The sequence below is a fragment of the Schistocerca nitens genome, chromosome 9 (genome assembly GCF_023898315.1).
Source record: "Schistocerca nitens isolate TAMUIC-IGC-003100 chromosome 9, iqSchNite1.1, whole genome shotgun sequence".
NCBI classification, from domain to species: domain Eukaryota; kingdom Metazoa; phylum Arthropoda; class Insecta; order Orthoptera; family Acrididae; genus Schistocerca; species Schistocerca nitens.
In genome coordinates, this window is record NC_064622.1 from 347,472,602 (window position 1) to 347,496,209 (window position 23,608).

General features: G+C 41.2%; 2 protein-coding genes across 2 annotated transcripts in view; both read right to left on the minus strand.

Moving 5' to 3' along the window:
- The window catches only part of LOC126203065 (39S ribosomal protein L44, mitochondrial), a 644,782-nt gene that overhangs the window by 505,589 nt on the left and 115,585 nt on the right, over positions 1 to 23,608 (minus strand). The gene's annotated exons all lie outside the window — the stretch shown is intronic.
- Positions 1 to 23,608, minus strand: part of LOC126203059 (vacuolar protein sorting-associated protein 53 homolog) — a 155,659-nt gene that overhangs the window by 111,475 nt on the left and 20,576 nt on the right. The window lies entirely within an intron of this gene.

The window sequence follows — 23,608 nt, forward strand, 5'->3', positions numbered from 1 at the left end:
GTGTACAAAGTAAAGCATATGTTAATTAACACTGCAATGAGTGACTTTTCCCTACTACTGACATGTAATTTCTTCTCATCCCTGGTAATTTTAAGATTTCATATTTGTAGTGGGCCATGGAGATTACTTGAAATGCTATTTAACCAAGATATCATTGCTCTCAGGGAACACATTGTTATAACTTCAAGTTGAAGAAATATATTTCAAGGACAACACGAAACATGTAAGTCACAGATCAAGTAAACAAAGTAAGACGTGTGTACACTTTAACAGTCAAATCAGAACTGAGTCCGAGTCTAGAGGCCGCTGGCTGGCTGGCCGCTTAGGTGACGCTACTGCTGCATGGCTGGCAGACAGCGCCGCATGTAGAGGACGCATGTAACTGCGCGGCGGCACTTTGAAATATTGGCAAGTCACAACACTTTTCCCCCTTTGAAGTTTTTGCACATGTCTTGATGGAGGTGGCCTGTAGATTGCTAACATCCATAGATGTTGTTTGAATGGCCGTAAAGTCTTGAGGAGGAGGCTTCCCGTACGGACGGAAGTGTCCCCGATGATAATGGGTCGAAACGACAGGAGATGTGGTGGTCGCATATGCTGGGGCCCCGTGCACCAATCTGCCTGTTGCGACAAGTCCGGTTGTTATAACAGGAGACATGGGCAATGTGTCCGCGTCTGTAGGAGGAGGAGACAAGTAGAGTTGTTCCGACAGATGGTGGTCATTTGGTTCCTGCATGGGCACGTCTCCTGTTGGTGTCACTTCTTGTGCTGGCACCGAGATGATGGTGAGAGGACTGCGTTGTGAGTAATCAGAGATTCCAGGATCCCGAGCATCAGGTAGAGCCAAAGGTGGTGTAGTGGCATCCGGAACAGGCGTTGCTGGCACACGAGGCCGAAGCTGGTCTGAATGACGCACTGCAACACCCATGTCCATTTGGATTTCATACAGGCATCAGCCACGGTGTCATAAGATGCGGCCAGGACTCCATTTTGGCCGCCTGCCATATCCCCGTACCCATACAAGGTCGCGGGGGGTGAACAGGCCAAGCGAAGGCATCCGCGGCCGTGAGGTGGAACGTCGCAGAAGATGAAGTAGCGGGCGGGGCTGTCGGCCAAATAAGAGCTCAGCCGGGCTGTTTTTTTTTTTTTTTTTTTTTTTTTTTTTTTTTTTTTGTGGTTTTCGGGCGCACAACTTCAATGGTCATTAGCGCCCTGACTACTCTAAGAATGCACCGCGAGGCACAAGTTGACAACAACAACTAAAAGGGAAAACACAAAAGACAGACTGACAGGCATAGGATTAAAAATATCATCAAATGTCCTTAGCGAGGTTTGCCAAATTGATAAAACAAAGAACACGAGCAGCTGCTCGTGGGTCATCCGCTAAAATGGCATCTAAAGTCAGCCGGGCTGTGGTCGCCCATGGGGGTGAAACAGTAAGAAGGCAGAAACTGGAGAAGCGCATCATCAGCAGCAGAAGAAGTCAGGAGTTTCCTCATCTGAGCCTTAAATGTGCGGGCCAGACGTTCAGCCTCACCGTTTGACTGTGGATGGAATGGACGGGCCGTGACGGGCACAAAAATCCGCATAATCGGAAGAGGCAAATTGTGGACCATTATCAGTAACAAGAGTAGAGGGAAGGCCTTCCAAAGAGAAAATGCGAGCTAGAGCATTTGTGGTTGCCGCGGTGGTAGGCGACGTGCAATGGACAATGAAAGGAAAGTTAGAGTAGGCGTCAATAACGAGAAGCCAATAAGTACCTAAAAAAGGTACCTCGAAGTCAGCATGAATACGCTCCCAGGGCTTCTCAGGCAAAGGCCACAGTGACAAAGATGACCTCGGGGCGGTGGCCTGTGACGCACAAGGGCCGCAGGCAGCGACCATGTGTGCGATTTCAGAGTCGATGCCAGGCCAGTACACATGACGGCGCGCCAGAGATTTTGTGTGAGAGACACCCCAGTGCCCTTGGTGAAGGAGGCGCAAGACCGAAGCACGCAAAGACACAGGTACCACAACTCGCGGCGAAGCATTTTCGGTGGAAAGGAGGATAACACCATCCCTAGCCCTGAGGCGGTAACGGTAGTAGTTCTGCAATGGATCAGAAGTCTTAGCGGATGGACGATCTGGCCAACCCTTCTAAATACAGCGTAAAACCCGGGAGAGGGTAGGATCCGAACCCGTAGTAGCTGCCAGCCAGTCCCCGGTGATGGGGAACCCGTCCACAACCCGCTGCTCGGGAACATCCAGGTGGAAATACTAAAGTTCGTCCCTATCGAATGCCAGATCAGGACCAATGGGAAGGCGTGACAGTGCATCAGCATTCGCATGTTGAGCCATCGTCCGGAAATGAATCTCATAATTGAAATGAGACAAGTAAAGAGCCCAACGCTGGAGGCGGTGTGCAGCCTTGTCGGGAAGTGATGTTGATGGATGAAACAAGGAAACAAGGGGTTTGCGATCCGTAACAAGATGAATTTGGATCCATAGAGAAAAACACCAAACTTATGAAGAACATAAATAATGGCCAAAGCTTCTTTTTCAATTTGAGAATACTTTCGTTGTGCATCCGTGAGTGTATTAGAGGCATAAGCAATGGGTTGTTCAGAACTATCAGGAAAACGGTGCGCAAGGACTGCACCAACCCCGTATTGAGAGGCGTCCGTGGCAAGAACAAGATGTTGGCCAGGTTGATAAGTAGCCAGGCACGGGACCTGTTTCAGCATTGTCTTCAATTTCTGGAAAGCCACATTGCATGACGCGAACCAGTGAAGAGGCACATTTTTATGCAACAGGCGATGCAACGGCTGAGCCACCAAAGCAGCAGACGGTAAAAACCTGTGATAGTATGCTATTTTCCCCAAGAAGGCCCGCAGTTTCTTAACAGATGTAGGGCGAGGAAGGGCATCGATCGCAGCGACAGTTTGCTGAAGTGGACGAATACCATCCCGAGAGAGTTGGAACCCCAAGTACGTGATAGATACCTGAAAAAATTGTGATTTCTGAAGATTACATTTAAGACCGGCAGTCTGTAAGACATGAAAAAGTGTGCGGAGATTCTGAAGATGTTCTTCAGTAGTGGAGCCAGTGACAACAATGTCGTCAATGTAATTGATACACCCAGGGACATGGAGCAATAATTGTTCTAAGAATCTGCCGGGAAGCAGCGTCGAGAGGAAGTTGATGATAAGCTTCTGGCAGATCAAGTTTAGAAAAATACTGGCCTCCAGCAAGTTTAATGAACATTTCTTCAGGTTGAGGCATAGGGTAAGTGTCGATAAAGCATTGAGCATTTACAGTGGCCTTGAAATCGCCACAGAGATGAATATCACCATTTGGCTTAGCAATGACAACGACAGGAGAGGACCACTCACTGAAAGTGACAGGAAGCAAGACCCCTGAAGCAGTGAGACGATCCAGTTCCCTTTTGACCTGATCACGAAGGGCCACAGGAATGGGCCGAGCCCGAAAAAACTTAGGCAGAGCAGTGGGTTTGAGAGTGATATAAGCAAAGTCGTTTGCATGGCCTAACCCAAGAGAAAAAAGGGACGAAAATGTCGTCAACAAGGAATCCAATTGCGCATAAGGAATAGCATCAGAGACGACACTGACAGAGTCATCTATGGAGAACCCAAAAACGCGACAGGCATCGAAACCAAAATGATTCTCCGCGTTACTATGGTTGACCACAAATATGGGAACAGTGTGAACGAAAGATTTGTAAGATACCTCAGCATCAAATTGTCCCAAGAGAGAAATCTTCGAAATCTTCTGTTTATTGTAAGTCCGTAATTGCCTAGTGACAGGTGACAGGATTGGAGAACCCAACTGAAGATACGTCTGAGAATTGATAATAGTGGCAGCAGAACCAGTATCCACCTGCATGCAAACATCTCAACCAAGTATTTGGACCTGAGGAGTAACTTCCCTGAAAGGGAAGAAGTACAATCGACAGACAACACAGAATCAGAATCAGCGTTATGTTCATGAACATCATGTATGCGGTCGGATTTGCAAATGGATGACCCATGACCCTTTTTTTGCATTTGTGACACACGGCCCAACGTTGTGGACAATCCTCTCGCGAATGTTTCGTAAAACACCGCGGACACGAAGGAAGTTGTCGTGGGTTTTGATGCAGTTGCTTAGAGGTTTGTTTGCGGTTAGGCCGAGGCTGCGCTTGGGAGCGTACTGCGGCCACGTCAGCTGTCGGGGACACGCTGCATGCTTCGTCTACAGCACACAGAGGTTGTACGTCCACAACGTCACTCATGCCTCTATTTGCGCTCCAGCGGCGCGAGAAATTTCGGAAGTAATAAGGCCTGCACATGTAAGCAATACAGATAGTGGCAGTTATCCTGGAGAATGTTCCACACAGTTGTCTGGCTTAACCAACGCTAGTGGGCCATGTGTCTAGTGCTGCTATTGTCAAAGATCACCATCAAAGATCTTTAACCTCCACCTTGAAATTGGTGTACCTCCCCTGAAACACATTTAGAACTACACGTCCTTATGACATTTTTTTGCTCCATATTGTCTGAGGAATTATTCCCTGCAGTTATCAACAATTAGAAAAATCATCGTGCATACTTCCATTACCACATCGCATGCTCGCAACACCACCTGGAAGCGTGCAACCATGCGATGGGCAGTGGTCCGATGTTTTGGCTCATTAGTGTATATTACAGGCTATCAGTGATACTTTCAAATTAGAAATATATTTTTATCTGTGCTCTATACCTGCTCAGCAAAATATCCTTTCAGGGACAACAGTTGTAACACTTCATCAAAATGCACTTTACAATAATGTTATAAAAATAAAACAAATGTCTTATTTGGTTGGCACAGTCAACAAAATTGTGTAGTATTGTATTTTATATCTGAAACAGACAAAATCCTCATGAGGATTGAAGCAAATAAATTCTGAATGTTGGTTAATGGAACTTTTTAATATTTCTTACTAAGAAGCTATTTCAATTTCTTGCCTGTTAATGCCTTTCTCCAACACAGAATGGGCCAATAATATTTAACCTAGTGATTTCATCTCCATGTTCACCAGATCAAATGGATCATTTACATCAATATCAGCGAAGATAATGCCATTTTTAGAAGCTGTAGTTCCCAGCGGAGAACAGTTCCTGTACTTTTCATTTAAAAGATTTCATAAAATAATTTGATTGACTCTATGGAGAATCATAACTTTTCCTTTTAATGAAACCATATGACTCATCGGAAAATATGACATAATGCTCAAACCATTTCCAAATGTCCATCAAGCTTTGCAGTTGGAAGAAGAGTTTGGACTGCCTTTTTCCTATGGCTTGTCCATATCTAGACATTTTCTCCATAATGGAGCGGAACTGGACCATGCCACCATTGATATGTTCTCCAGATTCTGTGCTCTTTAAGTACAGAAATCTCTTCTCTCTTTCTTATGGTTGACGAGAATTTTGGGAAGTATCTCCACCATGAATGCTTTGTTTACATAGGCCTTTGTTACAATGTTTTTGTTCATAATGTAGATTCACATTTAGTGCAGCAGTTTGTTCTTGAGTTAACAATCATCTGTAATGCTCTCCTGTGTTTGCCTGTCTCCCATCTATCTGCAAGCTTACAAATCCTCTCAGTACTGCATTTACCACAAGTATCCCAATAACTCTACCTACTGCAGTGACATGGACTACAACAGCTCCATACATGTACAACATAAATATAAAACACATTTATACTTTATAAAATACAATAAAACCTATTCTAAATTAATCTATTATAGCAGTCTGTTAACTGTTGCTGATGTCTGCCCTTTGTTTATCAGAAGATGGGCAGCTTTAACTGATACTGGAAATTTGAAATCATTGTAGTCATATTTTATGGCAATATCTGTTGACACACTGTCAACATTGGAGGAGACATTTCTGTTAAGTTGTGAGCGTGACAAGACATTACTAAATACCCTCTGAAAACTCAAAAGAACAGATTGTTTGGAAGCCTACTCATGATGGAAATACTACAGTAGATCATCAAATGGCAACATATAAGACCTGCCCTCTTTGAAGATGACCGCACTGACATGGGTATCAGACACATCTACATCTACATTTACATGAGACTGTTGTAGAGACAAGAAGTACCAAAGTACAAAGGGCAATTAAAACCAGCAGAAGGATTTACATGCTTAGTAAACTAGATAAAGAGACGTGGTGTCATATCTCAGGGAGGAATTTGAAACATTTAGCTATACACATGATCATGTAAACTTTCTCCATCCAGGCAGATGTTGGAAGTCCCAATGGTACCGGCTGACCGCCGTGTCATCCTCAGCTCACAGGAGTCACTGGATGCGGATATGGAGGGGCATGTGGTCAGCACATCGCTCTCTTGGCCACATGTCAGTTTATGAGACCGGAGCCGCTACTTGTAAATCAAGTAGCTCCTCAGTTTGCCTCACAAGGGCGAGTGCACCCCGCTTGCCAACAGCGCTCAGCAGACCGGATGGTCACCCATCCAAGTGCTAGCCCCGCACAATTAAAGTGCTTAACTTCAGTGATCTGACGGGAACCGGTGTTACCATTGCAGCAAGGCCGTTGGCAATGATCATGTAAGAAGGGTGGCAAGCAAAAACCGAAATGCTGAACTCTGTTTTCAAACAGTCCTTTACAAAGAAAGATACAGAAATATAGCCCAAGTTCAATTCCCACAAAAAGCAAAGCTAAGTGATGTTGATAATAGTGTCAGTGACACTGAGAAAGAGCTGAATTCATTCGATAGAACCCTTCTATTCTCAGTTAGCTCCCATTTTAACCATAATATACTGAATATCTTTTTTCCTATTCTATGGAAAAAAAAAAATGGTGTAGCAGAAGTGGTGCACAACATTATCATCTAATTTAATTGGTGCCATCTGTTCTAGAATCTTAGACCAAGGCTAAGACATAATGAGGTACATAAGACTGCAGGCATCTTCTAGGTTGTTAGGCCACACGTTTCTTCTGTGTGCTCTATGTTTTAAGCCCTCCAGATCATGAAGATCCTACAGAAAGGTCAAAATGTAGATCAACTAGAAGAAACAAGACGCAGTCTAACAACCTGAAAGATTTTAGCACAATGAGGTTTGAATATTGAACTTGTGAAGATAAGTAGCTAATTCTATAATAACTGTCACTTAAGTTAATATTACACTGTAAGGAAGTTAATTAGAGTGTATTTCATATTATCTATTGATGGTTTCATTTATTTTAGAGTATCTAAGAAAAAAAAAAGGACCTATAGGCCAGTTTCCACATTTAGACGTAGGTTTATGTACAAACTTAAGACATTTGTGTAAGTATTAAGTAAAGAATTTAGGTTGTTTTCATTCCACATAAATTTAGTAGTGCCATATCTACTTGGGGAATTAAAGGTTTTAAATTCTATCTTTTATTTCCTTTCAAAACACGTAAAGTCCAGATTGAGCATACACGATCTTGGGCCTAATTTTTCAGGTATACAAGTTTTAAGTTTTAACGTTAGTTTAAGTGCATTATGTTACTATATTAACAGTACACCACATGTATATTACTGTTCCACATAATTAGTGACTCTTGTGAGCTTTTATTGTCTAGATAAATTTTGTAAAAATATTGTAAACAACAATGAGTGAAAAGTGTGAGCTGCTGTGGAAAAGTTAGTTCTGGGGTTCTATGCAACTGCTGAGACAGATGGTCACATTGAGGGGAACATAGTGGCATGGGAATTGTGGAAGTAAACAGATCTCTTCCATGGCATTGCAGAGTATGTTCAAGGGATAGGAAAACAGCTGAACAGGAAGGGAAGATTAGAGCCCTTGAGGCTGAATTGGATAGTGCTAGGGAAGAACTGATTAGGTTAACAGGGGAGAAGGATGAACACCGGTGGGAAGTGGTAGCAAGGAATAGGGGGCACAGAAAGAGAACAGTTTCATCATTGGCACAGAGAATAGATTTGCCTTGCTACCTCAATTAACTAAGAAAGAGGCTCAGGTAGATGTAAGTGTAGTCAACACTCAATAGACTTTCATCAGGAAACCAAGCATTTGAAAAAAATCAGAAAGTAGGAGGAAAGTTCTGCTGTTAGATAGTAGCCATGGAAGAGGTGTGGAGCAGATCTTGCAGGAAAAAATTAGGTGACAGGTACAAGGTCACAAGTTTTTTCAAGTCTAGTGCATGTCTTAGCCAAGTGATAGAGGATGTAGGGTCATGGTGCAAGAATTTTACAAAGCAGGATCATGTTATGGTAGTGGGTGAAGCAGGAAACAGTATTGGTAAAGATCAGGTTCACAATATTGAATGTGATATGGTAAAAATAGCAATTGCAACGAACCATACAATTGTTGGCTTGGTTCCTGTTTTCATGCAGTACAATTTGCCCCAACTGAACAGCTCTGTGAGGAGGGTAAATATGGAGCTAGGTCAGCTGCTTCAGGCAACTACTTTGTTAGGCATAGGTAATGGTTCCTGTATTGATAGGTGGGACTTCACAAGACATAGCCTGCATCTCAGTAGGAAAAGGAAAAGTAAATTGGTTGGGATGATAGCAAAATCTTTGGAGGAAAGAGGGGGAGGGGGAGGGGGGGTGCGTACTGAAACTTACGGGAGTACCTCTTTTTTAGGCTAAGATCAGTGTACAGTGATTCTACATTGAATGAAATTAAGCGTAATGAGAAGCTCAAAAAGGTAGGTACTAGAGATGTTAAAATATCACAAGATTGTCATAAAAGTACAATGAAAAATAATGTTAGTATGTCACAAGTTTCTCATGGAAGCACAGTGAAAAATAATGTTAGTATATTGCATACGAATATCAGGAGATTAAAAAACAAATTAGACGAGCTTCTTGTTTGTTTAGAAGATTTAGAAACTGAGGGTGGACTAGATGTATTATGCCTGTCTGACAATCATATAGTCACAAATACAGAAAAGTTAAATGGTAGGCGGATATAAGCTTTCAGCACATGTAAGTAGAGATACTATGGAGAGAGGAGGAGTTGCTGCATATGTTAAAATCTGTAACTGTGGGAAAAATTTAGAAACTAAAAAATGCGTGTAGAGCAACATATAGAAGCATGTACATGTGAGCTTAAACCAAATAATGGTACTTTTATAATTGTTGCTGTGTACAGGTCCCCATCGGAAAATTTTCAGCTATTTTTTAAAAGCTTGGATTCTTTGTTGTACTATCTGTCAGGCACAGGGAAGCAAATTATTGTTTGTGAGGATTTCAATGTAGATTTTCTGAAAGAGCCAGATAGAAAGTTTGACCTGGAAGTATTACTTGGTTCCTTCAATATGACATCAGTTATTGATTTTCCTACATGGGTGGTACAGGAAAGCAGCACACTGGTAGATAATGTTTATATAGACCAAGATAAATTTAATAAAATAAAAATTTTTTCTGTTAAGAATGGTCTGTCTGATCATGACGCACAGCTAGTTACAGTATCTGACATAGCTCCATGCAGTAATGCAAAACAATCCTCTGAAATAATGCATTCAATTAACGATTTACTAACTGAAAATTTTAGGGAACGCTTACAACAGTTAGACTGGGATGAGGTGCACAGAGAACCTGTGGCTAATTTAAAATTTAGCTATTTCATGATATCTTTGAAAGTATATTCAAAAAGTTTCCCTAAGAAAACAGTGAAACATATTTGTAATAAACCATCTAAAAAGCCATGGCTTACTGAAGGGATAAAAATATCTTGCAAACAGAAAAGGGAAATGTATCTTACAGCTAGAAGGAGTAATGATCCAGAAACAGTGAAACTTTACAAAAACTGTATTAAGAAAAGTTAAACAAAAAAGAAGGTACAAGGGAATGAGAACTTCGGAAATTTCATCCATTTTTGGTCTGGAGTTGTAAAACATGAACGAGCAAAAGCAGGTGTTTCCATTCTAATTAACAAAGCTCGGAGCGCTTACATCAAGGACTATGCATTTTTATGCGAAAGAATTGTCACTATTACCATCAAGTTATATGGCATTGAAACAGTTATAATAGGGGTTTATGCACCAAATGACGATGTGGCACAGAAAACCAAAGACCATTTCTACCACAAATTAGACCATCTACTCAACCAAGTCAAAAAGCACCAAGAAGTAAGATTAGCAGGAGATTTTAATGTGAGGTTTGGCTCACAAGTAAATGATGCAGTAGTAGGAAGATATGGAGGAAATGCCATTAATAGTTCTGGAGAAAATCTTGTAAATTCTGTAACCAATATGACTCGAAAATTCTGAACATACACTATTCACATAAAGATATCCACAGATAATGGCTCTGAGCACTATGGGACTTATATCCACAGATATACATAGGAGAAACCATCATTACAGCAGAAATCAATAATTGATTACATCATTACCAAGCAAGGGCCAGAAATGGTAGTTCAAGATTGTTTGAGTCATGCGGGGAGCCAACTGTGGGTCTGATCACTACTTAGTTTTAGCAAAGTTGACATACCCATTTAGGAAAAAAACCATCAACAACTGGACAAGTGTCTGACCACAGAAATCATGAGAAATTAGAGCAGGCAAGGTATAAGCTCTTTCTCCTGAAGCAGTTCAGTATCAAGGATTTATTTCAACGTAGATCAGAAAATGAACTAAAAGCAATTCCAGAAGATGACAATGTTGAAGTGTAATATGAAAATATTAAAAAAGCACTTACAAAAATTTCTCTAGAGGTACTAGGGACTGAGAGTAAGAATCTAGGTAAATGGGATCCTCCATGGATATCTGATGACCTGAAGATGTTGATTAGGGGAAAGAAAAATCTCTACAAAAATGGTTATCAACTAAATCACTACAGGACAGGCAAAACTACCAGACAACAAATTACAAACTAAGAAACAGAATTAAATTAGAAAAGAACAAGATGTGGGAAGAGAAATGTATTGAAATTCAGAGTCTAATAGGTGGATCAGAAACAACAGAAGTGTGGAGGAAAATTACCAGTATGAAGAAAACACTAGTAAACAAAGCAGTGGACAACCTAATTCCCTTAAAGGAATGGAAAAAGTAATACGTGGACCTTTTAACTGAAGATGGGCCATATTACACGCAAGGGAATGAAGAGAAGATGGAAGTAACTGACCGAAATGTAAACATTACAATAGAGGAAGTGAATTGTGCAAAAATTAAAATGAAGAATGGCCGATCACCTGGTAAAGGAAACATTCCTGTTGAATAATTGAAGGCTGGAGGAAGATATCTGAAGAAATGAATAACCTGCCTGATGAACAACTGTTGTAAAGGGATTGAAATTCCCTCGGAATGGAAAAAAGTCATATATGGTTTCTATTTTAAAGAAAGGGAATAGAAAAGACACAAACTGCTATGGAGGCATTAGTGTCAACTAATGAGCCACTTATTTGGCAAGATAATGTTTGAAAAAACTAGACAAAATGTTGGCCCCCATATTGGGGAATACCAGAGTGGGTTTAGGCAGAACAGATCATGTACAGATAACTTATTTATTTTACAACAACTAATGGAGAAATTTATGGCAGTAGGGAAGGAGCTACACATTGTCTTTGTAGATTTAGCAAAAGCTTATGATACAGTCCCTGAATCTAAGCTGTGGGAAGCTATGAAAGATACAGGTATGGATGATCACCTTTTACAAATTATTACCGAAATGTACAGAGATAATGTGGTACAGATTAAATGAGGTCCAAAGTTATCAGAACCTATTAATGTCACTAAAAGTTTACGACAAGGTTGCAGTATGTCACCCATCTTGTTCAATTTATACGTAGAAGTGGCTCTCTGAAATTGGGAGAATAGGAATGGGAATCACTGTCAATGATGTACAGATACTTTCATTAAGTTTTGCTGATGATCAAGCTATTATAGCACAAGATGATTATGGCCTTGAGTTCATGATATGATGATTATATCAGTAATACAACAGATGGGGACTACAAATGAGTCTAACAAAAACACACTATCTGGTGGCGAATAGTGAGGCTAAATTTGAAGTACACATCAATGACAAAGCAGTTATGAGACAGGTAGAGAAATTTAAATATCTCGGGGCACATATTGATGAAAATGAATTGGGCCATACAAAAGAAAATGTAGAATATAGCAAAGAGAAAAAGTATTAGAATGTATGAATCCTTTTTGGTGGGATAAGAATATTTACAACAGCAATAATAAAAGAGTGGGTAAGATAATGGGGATCAGAACTATGGATCTTAAATGTGGATCTCAAAAGAAGACTAACATCTGTGGAAATGGATTATTTGCATAGGAGTGACAGAATATCAAAACTCAAAAGAAAAACTAATGATGAAGTAAGAGCTAGAATGAAGGCAAATGATGCAGTGATAGAATTGAAAGAAAATCATTAAAATGGTATGGACATATGATGAGAATGCCAGATCATCGGTGGCCAAAGAAGGTTTATGAATGGAAACCACCCGGCAGACATAAAAGCGGAAGACCACGGCGTTCTTGGACAGACCACATAAATGGAATAATGGAACATCGCAGCACCGACAAGATAGATGCACTGGATAAAGAAGCTTGACGGAGGATAACAGGAATACAACAATATGTTGTTATTAATTAATCTTTGTATTGATTAGTCCTGTAATAATAATAATTTTTAAGTACTGTAGAGAAAACAGGATTCAGCTGTTCATTAAAAAATGCAAAGTACTACTATATGGAAGAGGCAACACCTACGCAAGTTGACAGAACTGAAATTAAACCCACCTCTCCTACTGAAATTAGGAAAATAATAAATTCACTCAAAAGTAAAAGCTCATTTGGAGTTAATGGCATTTCCAACAGAATACTAAAAGCTTGTTCCCAACAGATATGTAGGATCCTCAGCCATATATGTAGTAGCTTACTGAAACAGGGCATTCTTCCAGATAGACAAATATGCTATTGCTAAATTATTGCATAAAAAGTGGGATAGGTCTGATGCCACCAACTACTGCCCAATCTCACTTCTGATAGCTTTATCCAAAATTCTTGAAAAAGTAATGTTTTCAAGAGTAACATATATTTGTAAAAATGAAGTACTAACAAAATGTCAGTTTGGTTTTCAGAAAGGCTTTTTGACAGAAATGCTATATATGCTTTTACTGATCAAATATTAAGTGCTTTGAAGAACTGAACATTGTCCATTGGATACTTTGCGATTCCTCAAAGGCTTTTGTCTGTGTGAATTATGAAATTCTTCTAGGTAAGCTTAAGTATTGTAGTATGAGAGGGACAATTCACAAATGGTTTAATTCATATTTAAGTGGAAGAATGCAGAAGGTTTAAATTAACAGTACAGATAGTCTGCAAAAATCAGCAGACATTTCTTTGAGGAACTTGGGATATTCGCAATACCTTTGCAATACATATATTCACTTATGAAATTCGTTATTAATAACACACCCCAATTCAAAAATAATAGCAAAGTGCACAGCTGCAACACTAGAAGAAAGGATATTCTTCACTATTCTGTGTTAAATCTGACTTTGGCACAGAAAGAAGTGAATTATGCTGACACAAAAATCTTTGGTCATTTGCCAAATAGCATTAAAGGTCTGACAGATAGCCAACCAACATTTAAAAACAAATTAAAAGAATTTCTGAATGACAACTCCTTCTACTCAATAGAAGAATTTTTACATATAAAGTAGTAACTTTAAAAAAATTAATTAACTATATTGTGTAAAGAAAACTTATGTTCAATTGACACATTCCACATCATTACGAAATCTCATATTCATGATCTATGGAACAAGTATTAATATAACTTAAGGGGACATGCTCGTGAAAATGACCAAAAATTTGAAAAAAAATTTCTTGGTCAAGAAAAGAGCATTTAATGCTGATTTCAAAAATGTATAGTTTATGGGCATTATCATCTTCCATTCGTTCTAAAATTGAGGTTGAATGTAATATAGCACAGGGGCCACGCCCATCTGTCAGTTTGAAGAATGTCAGAATACGTGATGCATTATTTTGTTCTTCTGTTTTTTCCGTCGTTAGTTACAGATTGTTAACACAGGTGTCTTCTAGAAGGCACTGACTCTCGGAACCAAAGTACAGGCATATCTACAAGGCTATGGTTCGAATGTAAACAAAGATCTGAGAATATATGATTTCGGAATTTCATGTGTGTGTGGTTTTGTAGTTATTGTGTTGTTTTGTTTCTGTGTGTCTGTTCCCTGTGCTACAAATGCTGAGACTAAAGGAATTTAGCCCCAAACAAAAGTTTAACGGCAACCAGTTCCAAACACAAGAGAATAATACACATCAGTTGCTTCAAAAGTCGCCTGCAGAAACTGTGTCTACAGGCAGTGCTTCTAAATGTAAAAATGGCTCTGAGCACTATGGGACTCAACTGCTGAGGTCATTAGTCCCCTAGAACTTAGAACTACTTAAACCTAACTAACCTAAGGACATCACAAACATCCATGCCCGAGGCAGGATTCGAACCTGCGACCGTAGCGGTCTTGCGGTTCCAGGCTGCAGCGCCTTTAACCGCACGGCCACTTCGGCCGGCTTCTAAATGTAAACTTTCACTTTCTAAATGTAATAAGAACAAGCCTAGTAGTATTGTGAGCAGCAATAATGACAGATATGTTATTATGAACCTAAATATGCTGTCAAGACTTTTAAAGAGTACCGTGAAATGTAAGTACTGCATTTGTGAAGATAGTATTGACGTTTCTGAGGACATTTCACCAAGGAAGTCTTTCAAGTCTGTTAGCAATTGCCAGTAACTCGTGTAAGATGCACAATGATTCTATGACATCGCCAGTAACTGATAGTCGACATTATGGTGTAAATATTCAGCTTGCTTATGCAATGCGATGTATTGGAAGGGGAAGGAGAGCTGCCCAGACTTTTTGTGCAGTGACAGATTTGCCTCCACCTCCACTAAGGCTTGACAGATACAATAAATTAATACATAATGCTTTATGTGGTGTAAGTGCACATTCAATGAAAATAGCAGCAGAGAAGCAGTAGCCTTGTCTGAGAATACAGACACTGTAGCAGCATTTGATGGATCTTGGCAGAAGAGAGGTCATACTTCTCTGAATGGGGTTGTAACTGCCACATTTACTGAAACCGGTAAGATACTATGTTATGAATGTCTAACAAAGCACTGCCAGGGTCGTTCAAGTAAATTTCTTGACACCCATGTTTGTGTAAATAACTCTGATGGCCCAAGTGGAAACATGGAAATGAAAGGAGCTCTAAACATTTTTAGAAGATCAGAGGTCAGTTATGATGTGAGGTATGTAGGCTACCTTGGGGACGGGGATTGTAAAGGACACACAACTGTTGTTAATAACAGACCATATGGGGACACTCTAATAGAAAAGCTTGAATGTGTTGGGCATGTACAAAAAAGAACAGGAGCTCAGCTGAGAAAATTATGTGAAAACTTCAGTGGAAAAAAATGTCAGACGGAAAACACATAGGTGGTCCAGGTCATCTTACTAAAAGTGAAATTGATTCTTTGACTCAATATTATGGATTAGCAATAAGGAGAAATGTAGTACATTTGGAGAACATGAGACAAGCTGTTTGGGCAACGTGGTTTCACAGAGTGTCAACAGATGAAACCCCACAACATGGTTTGTGTTCAAAAGGGGAAGATTCATGGTGCAAGTCCTGGTTACCACTTGCTGTAATGGAGACAATTAGGCCTATCTGGTAAATAAAAATCTACTTAGGAAATGTATGCATGGTCTCTCTCAGAATGCAAATGAAAGCTTCAACAGCTGTATATGGGAGAGGATACCTAAAACTGTATTTGTTGGGCTGATAGTGCTGAAGATTGGTGTAATGGATGCAATAACAACATTCAATGATGGTGCAATTTCAAGAATCAATGTTACAAAGAAATTGAACATCGAGACAGGAAGGAATATGGCTTCAGCCCTAACTGCTATTGATAAGCGGAAGGTAACCGAAGCAGAGACAGCTGCAGAAGCTGCTGCCAAGGAGTCAAGGATAAAGAAAAGAATGAAGAAAAAGAGTACGAAGGATAAGGAAACAGGAGGACAACTGGACTATGCCGCTGGAATGTTCTAAGTAAGCATAGTGACAAGTTAATAAATCTGTAAACCTTCTTTTGCGATTTACTGCAAAAAGACTGAGGGCACTATTAATATTGCCCACCAGGTCACTTATGTACCTCATGAACAGCAAGGATCCCAATACACTTCCATGGCCATACCTTAAGTTACTTCTACTTATGTCAATGTCTCTCCATCACATATAATATGTCCTTCATACTAAGCAATTCTCAGTCCAGTCACAAATTTCATTCGATACACCCATATGATTGTATGCTTATTAATAAATATTTGCGTGGTGCTAAGTCAACCAGTTTTCAGAAATCGAGAAATACTGCTCCCCATGATTACTTTGATCCATAGCTTTCAAGATGTTGTGTGAGAAAAGAGAATTTAGTGTGCTCGATGTTTTCTGATTCTGTGCTGTTTGGCATGCAGGACGTCTTTTTGCTAATTACATTACATTAAGGGGACACACCCCTGAACGGGCTGCATTTTTGGCATTATCTTCACCCTCATAGTGTAACTGATCTATAAATGAGAGATAGCTCAAAATTCTTACACTCAATAAGGGCCATTAGTCAAAGCATTTCCCAAAAAATCATTAAGATATTTTTTATATTTTGGTGCTGACAACAATATTTATAATAGTATAAAAGCAGAACACTATTTCACTGTGGAGCCACTGACTGCACAGCTTGGAAACACAGTCAGAGTACAGGCAACATTCACATAATTGTTTTATGCCTCCCATTTCCTTCCCTGATGCTAATCTGTGAAAAAGATAAGTAATTTATTTTACTACAACAAAAATGTTTAAAAATGTAGCTCAAATATCACCGACATCATCATCATGTTAAACATTTTTCAGGAAATAGTAGGTAAGGGAGGCAGAAGCGGTCATACTAAAGATCTGTACCAATTTTTGTGAGTTTAACTTCAGTCATTTAGGAGAAACGTGTACCTGAGTGATGCAGTAGTCTATAATTAACTTCCATCTGAAAAATGCTATGTAAACATCCAGCCAGATCTTGATAAGATTTCAACATGCTGCAAAGGTTGGCAGGTTGTTTTAAATGTACAGAAGTGCATAAAATACAAAAAAGTAGTATCTTATCACAACATTATCAACAAGTCGCAAATGAAATGAATGAATTCACAGAAATATGTGGGTATAACAATTTATGAAAATATTAAATGGAGTAACCAAACAGGTTCTACCATAGTTCAGTGTTTCAACATCTGAAGCTGGCAGCAGACTATATTGTTAATGGACTACAAAAATAATCTGAAGCTGTTAAAATCAATACATGTTTGTGTGGTGAATTTTTCATGGAATACCTTCACCTAAAATACTCAATTCAGGCTATAATAGAAAAGTAACTTTTAAAAGATTTGATAAATCACAATAAAAATTGACCTCCAAATACAATGGAAATTTATGATGATATAGTTATCTCTGGCCTATAGAATTTATGAGTGGAAAAGTGACTGATCTGAAAGTTGTCAGGGATCACAACCGTTTAAAAGTGAAAAGATTAATTTAATTCAGAAAGAGATAATTTCAAGCAGTTATGCTTCAGTCACTGAGCGTGCCTGGATATCATAGCAATGCAATCAACAACAGCAAGAATCTTACATGACTCTGACTGAAATTTTTATTGCAAAATATCAGGAATTATAGAGCACGTTAAGCTTTAAAAATTTTCTCAATACAAACCTGCAGCCATTATATAATCTTTGGAAACATAATGCTATGCCAACCCAGTGGGTGGAGGCACGGATTGTACAAAGATAATTTATGCAAAAGACACAGCATTTTATGTGACTACTAAGAAAACAACGGTGCAGCATTTCAGTAAATAAAGCAAGTGACACATTTTGATTCATTGCCAGAAAAAAGAGAAAATTCAGTCAGTCTACAAAGAAGACTACTAACAAAACACTTCTGCGATAACTGAGCGCGAGCATAGTGCAGCAGGGTTTAAATAGTATAGCTCTTTCGCGGTGCCATCTCATGGATGGATGAAAATACACAGCTAATGCACACGGCTTTCTGGTATGTACACGTTACTTCATGCCTCTTCCATTAGGGAGCAGCTTGGATTTGTGACATGTCCATGGCGTCTTTCTCTGCAAGGCTCTGACTGTGATCACATGCTGATACTGGAGCATATGGTCAGAAGTGCATGGGACACAGGTAGTGTCACAGTTTGCCTTCTCTTGTCAACCCATTCGGTAGGATGGGCGATGCCGGCACGAGCTACATGTCCACATCAGGTCCAGAGCTTGGTGGCGGTGATGCCACCACAGTTGGTGGCTGAGGCGGAGAAGACAGCTCCGGTGTGGGTGGTGGCTGCATCGGCACTGGTAGCAGTGTAGGAGAAGCTGCACCAGGTTCATCCATCAGTGATGAGAAGACCCTTTGTATGTCGTGCCAGGGACACAGCTGCATCAGGTGATCTGTCGAATGATGCAGACTGGCGTGGCAACATTGGTGTCCCACCCAGAGTCATCTGGTCGTCCACGCTCAGGTGCAACTGGTCGTAATGACATGCGCAGAGACCCTCCTATGTATGAACATCACACAGACAGTGGCTGTGGTATTGGGAGATGATGGCGGAAATCCATTTTGGGCGATGACCACACCAATATGCCCAGACAGCCATCCGTACTGGAAACGGGACGACAACTGCACAACTTGGTGTCTCTGGCTACAGTGCAGGAGATGTAGGAGCATCCGAGGTTAATGCCAGTGGAGCAGTTTGGCGGGGCTGTAGCTGCCAAAAGGGTGAACTGGCAGGAAAACAGAAATTGATCCAAGGCGACATCGGACAGGGACCGAGACATGTACATTTCATTTGCGTTTTGAATGTTTTAACTAACCTTTCAGCCTCATGGTTGGCCTGCAGGTAGAAGGGTTAGGCAAAAATTTAGTGAATCCTGCAGACATTGCAGAAAGAGATAAAACTACTACAAAACAAACTGAATGCTATTATCAGAGACCAACGTTGCTGGAAGTCCTTCGATGAAAAAATTTTCGGCAAGGCTGACATAGTGGCACAGGCCAAAGTTGACGGGTAACGAACAACATATGGGAACTGAGACAATGTATCAATAACTATTAGCGAGTGTGCAATAAGGAAAGGGCTGGCGAAACTGATGCGTAGATGGTCCCAGGCCTGCAACGGTTGCGACCGCACAGACAACATTGCCAGCGGGGCAACTTACTACAATGCACATTGACATCATGCTGTAACCGAATGAGCGATTTTGCCGTCCAAACCAGGACAAAGGACATGACAACAGGCTAATGCCTTGGTGCATGACATTCCCAGTGATCAGTGTGCAGCACTTGCAGGATCTCTGAATGGAGAGCTGAGGGAACCACTACGCAAGGAGTTGAATAGTCCATAGCAAGGAGTAGAACACCACACCATCAATGACAGAGAAATTATGCTGAAACACATAGTTATAGAGGGGGTCTGATGCCCACAATGGAGGAGCTTCAGGCCAGCCATGTCATACACAATGCATCACTTTCCATTAAATCGGATTGGCAGAACTAGCCTGCATGACCTGAGTGCTACTGACTGGAAAACCATCAAAAGTTTCTTGAGTGCATTCATCAACGTGGAAACAGAGTAACTCCTCCTGATCAAAAACTGGGTCCGAATCAGCCAGAAGATGGGAGAGCACTTCAGCATTCGTATCATGTTTAGCTGTGGGGTGGAACTGAATCTCATAGTTGTACCAAGAGAGGAACAGCGCCCTACACTGAAGGTGATGATGTGAATTGTCTGGCAACAACGCTGAGGGGTTAAACGACGGAACTAATGGCTTGTGATCTGTGATAAGATGGAATTATGGAATTTTAGATCATAGAGGAAAACATGAAACTTCTTTAAGGCATAAACAATGGCGAGGGCTTCTTTCTCTATTTTTGAATATCTAGTCCAAGCCAAATTAAGTGTCTTTGACGCACATGCAATAGGCCGCTCGGAGCCATCAGAATTATTATGAGCTAACGCCACCCCCAGCCCATGTTGGGACCCACGTGTTGCTAACATTCAATTTTGACCCAGTTGGAAAGACGCCCCATTATGCAGCAAGGCATGTACCGGTTGTGCAATTGACAATGCCCCTGGCAAAAACTGATGATAATAAACTATCTTACCTAAATAAAAAAAAAAAAAACAACAACAAAAAAAAACCATGGAATTTATTGAGCAATGTAGGATGCAGAAGAGCCACAACAGCAGAGACATTCTGGTGAAGGGGTTTGATACCACCACTACAGACCTTGAACCCAAGATAAACAACAGAAGGCTGAAAGAAGCAGCACTTTTCCAAACTGCGTTTTAACCCGGTGGCCTGTAACATTGAAAAGAGTGTACTTAACTTGTTGAGATGTTCAGCAGTGGAGGAGCCTGAGACCACAATATCACCAAGATAGTTGGTACAGCCAGGCACAGACCTTGTGAGTTATTCAAGAAACTATTGAAAAATTGCTGGGGTGCTGGCCACGAAAAATGGTAACCACAAGTATTGATAGAAGCCAAAAGGTGTATTAGCGACCAGAAGCTGCTGAGAGCCAGCATCAACAGGAAGGTGCAAATATGCACTCGAGAGGTTGATCTTGGAAAAGTACTGACCACTACTAAGCTTAGCTAAAAGTTCGTCAGGGCACAGCAAAGGACACATGTCAATGATAGACTGAGCATTAACAGAAACTCTGAAATCACTGTAAAGGTGTAACTGCCCTGATGGCTTCCTAACAATAACTAATGGGGTTGCTAATTCGATGGAAACGATCTGTTGAACAACCCCGATGACCATGAGGCGATTGAGCTCCTTCTTGACTTGGTCACAGAGTGCCATCGGCACCGGGCGACCCCAAAAGAAACAAGATCTGACTGAAGGTTTCATGGTGATATGAGCTTTGAAATTATTGGCACAACCCAAGCCTGCAGAAAACATGGAGAAAAATTCAGAGCATAAAGGATAGAGTTTTGTATAAGGCACTAGATCAGAGATGAGATTAACTTCACTGGACATAGCAAACCCATAAAAGTTACAGGCATCCAAACCAAACAAATTTTCATTGTGTGCATTGTTCACCAACAGAAAAGTGAGCAGATGAACCACAGATTTATATGTGACTGGGACTGAGAAACTACCTAATATTGGAATGCTTTGTCTATTGTAGGTGACTAATGTACGTGACACTGGCACTAAAGGGGGAGAACCTAAGTCCATGCATATTTGCAAGTTGAATAATGACACAGCAGCTTCTGTGTCAACTTGCATGTGCAAAACTGTTTATAAACCTTGACATCCATAAAAAGTTTATTGGGTGCAACAGAGATTGCCGATACACAAATGATGTCCATATCAGCAATAGGCTGTTGGAATTTTGCATTACAAACAGGAGCAATGTGGCCCATTTTGTTGCAATGGCAGCAAATGGCCCACTGCTTAGAACAATCTGACCGCGTTGTTGTCTATGCTGTGCTGCTAAAGTGGGCGTGGCTACCGCATTGAGTTGGGCTGATCACTATTATATTTTGCTCATGTGTGGACCGCTGCCACTATATCGTTCCCCTGTGACTGGTTTGTGGGACGCTCAACAATGCGGTTATCAGTGCCTGTGCAAATTCCCAATCTTTTCACAGTCCAGTTTCACCCTTTTCCCGAATGATGATGAAATTATAATAACAACACCAACACCCAGTCCTCATGCAGAGAGTGTGCTCCCTGCCGCCGTTGGATAAGCAGCTGCAGCAGCAAGTCGTATACCCCTAGCTTACTTATTTGTTACATAGTTTAATTCTTAATTTCTTTGTGTGTTTTTGGGTACTTACATTGTTTAATTCATAAATTTCGGGCGTATTATAGTATTTGAGAGTTGAAGCATCGCGCTTTAGTGTTTACTTCATAGATTCTTACTTAAATTGCGTGTGAGTTTCGTATAGGAGGTGTAATTTTGAGTTTTAGTTACTGTAATCATAAATTCAGGCAGATTGTAGCGCAGTCGTTAGGCATTTGCACAGGGTAGTTAATACATTCTTTGCGTGTTTCCCTTGTGTTATCTAGGCAGGGACTCGTGTTTCAGTAACTGTTCTTCAGCATCGAGTAGAATGGACAGGGACTGTGATTGCTGTGTTCGGATGAGGGCTGAGTTCTCATCCCTTCGCTCACAGCTGCAAGCGGCGCTGACTTCGGTTGCACAGCTTGAGGCTGTTGCCACTGTGGGGAGCCGGACTTGGGTATCACGGGGATGTCAACCTCGTCCCGTCTGTCCCCAGATCGGTCTGCCGCTGTGGTTGCCACGGTTGCTGCCCGCAGTGGGGCTGAGCCCTCGCCTGTGGTTGATTGGGAGGTCGTTCCAAGGCGTGACAGGCAGCGAAAGACATCCCCGGAGGCTGATCAGAAAGCCTCCCCGGTGCGTCTGATGAACAGGTTTCAGGCACTGTCTCTGGCTGAGCCAGATGCAGCTGCCTGCCCTGTTTCAGAGGATGATTCTCAGCCTTCAAGGTCCGGGCAATCACAGAGGGTGGGCTTATTGGTAGTTGGGAGCTCCAATGTTAGGCACGTAATGGGGCCCCTTAGGGGTATGGCGGCTAAGGAGGGGAAGAAATCCAGTGGGCACTCCGTGTGCATTCCGGGTGGAGTCATTCCTGATGTGGAAAGGGTCCTTCCGGATGGCATGAAGAGCACAGGGTGCAGCCAGCTGTAGGTGGTGGCACGTGTCGGCACTAATGACGTGTGTCGCTTTGGATCTGAGGAAATTCTCTCTGGATTCCAGCGGGTATCTGATTTAGTGAAGGTTGCCGGTCTTGCTTACGAGATGAAGGCAGAGATCACCATCTGCAGCATCATTGACAGAACCGACTGCGGACCTTTGGTGCAGAGCCGGGTGGAGGGTCTGAATCAAAGGCTCAGACGGTTTTGCTGCAGATTCCTTGACTTGCGCCATAGGGTGGTGGGGTTTCGGGTTCCGCTGAATAGGTCAGGAGTTCACTACACTCAGCTGGCGGCTACACAGGTAGTGGAGACTGTGTGGCGTGGACTGGGCGGTTTTTTAGGTTAGAAGGCCTCGGGAAAGTACAGGGTGGGCTGCAATCTCAAAGGGTGCATGGCAAATACAGGACGTGCTTGGATCAAGGAACAGTCGGAATTGTATTTGTAAATTGTTGTAGTTGTGCTGGGAAAGTCCCTGAGCTTCAAGCGCTAATAGAAAGCACAGAAGCTGAAATCGTTATAGGTACAGAAAGCTGGTTAAAGCCTGAAATAAGTTATACAGAAATTTTTATGAAGTCTCAGACGGTGTTCAGGAGAGATAGATTAGGCAGAATTGGTGGTGGAGTGTTTGTGTCTGTCAGTAGTGGTTTATCTTGTAGTGAAGTCGAAGTAGATACTCCGTGCGAATTGGTATGGGTGGAGGTTATACTTAACAGCCGAACTAAGTTAATAATTGGCTCCTTCTACCAACCCCCAGACTCCGATGATACAGTTGCTGAACAGTTCAGAGAAAATTTAAGTCTCGTA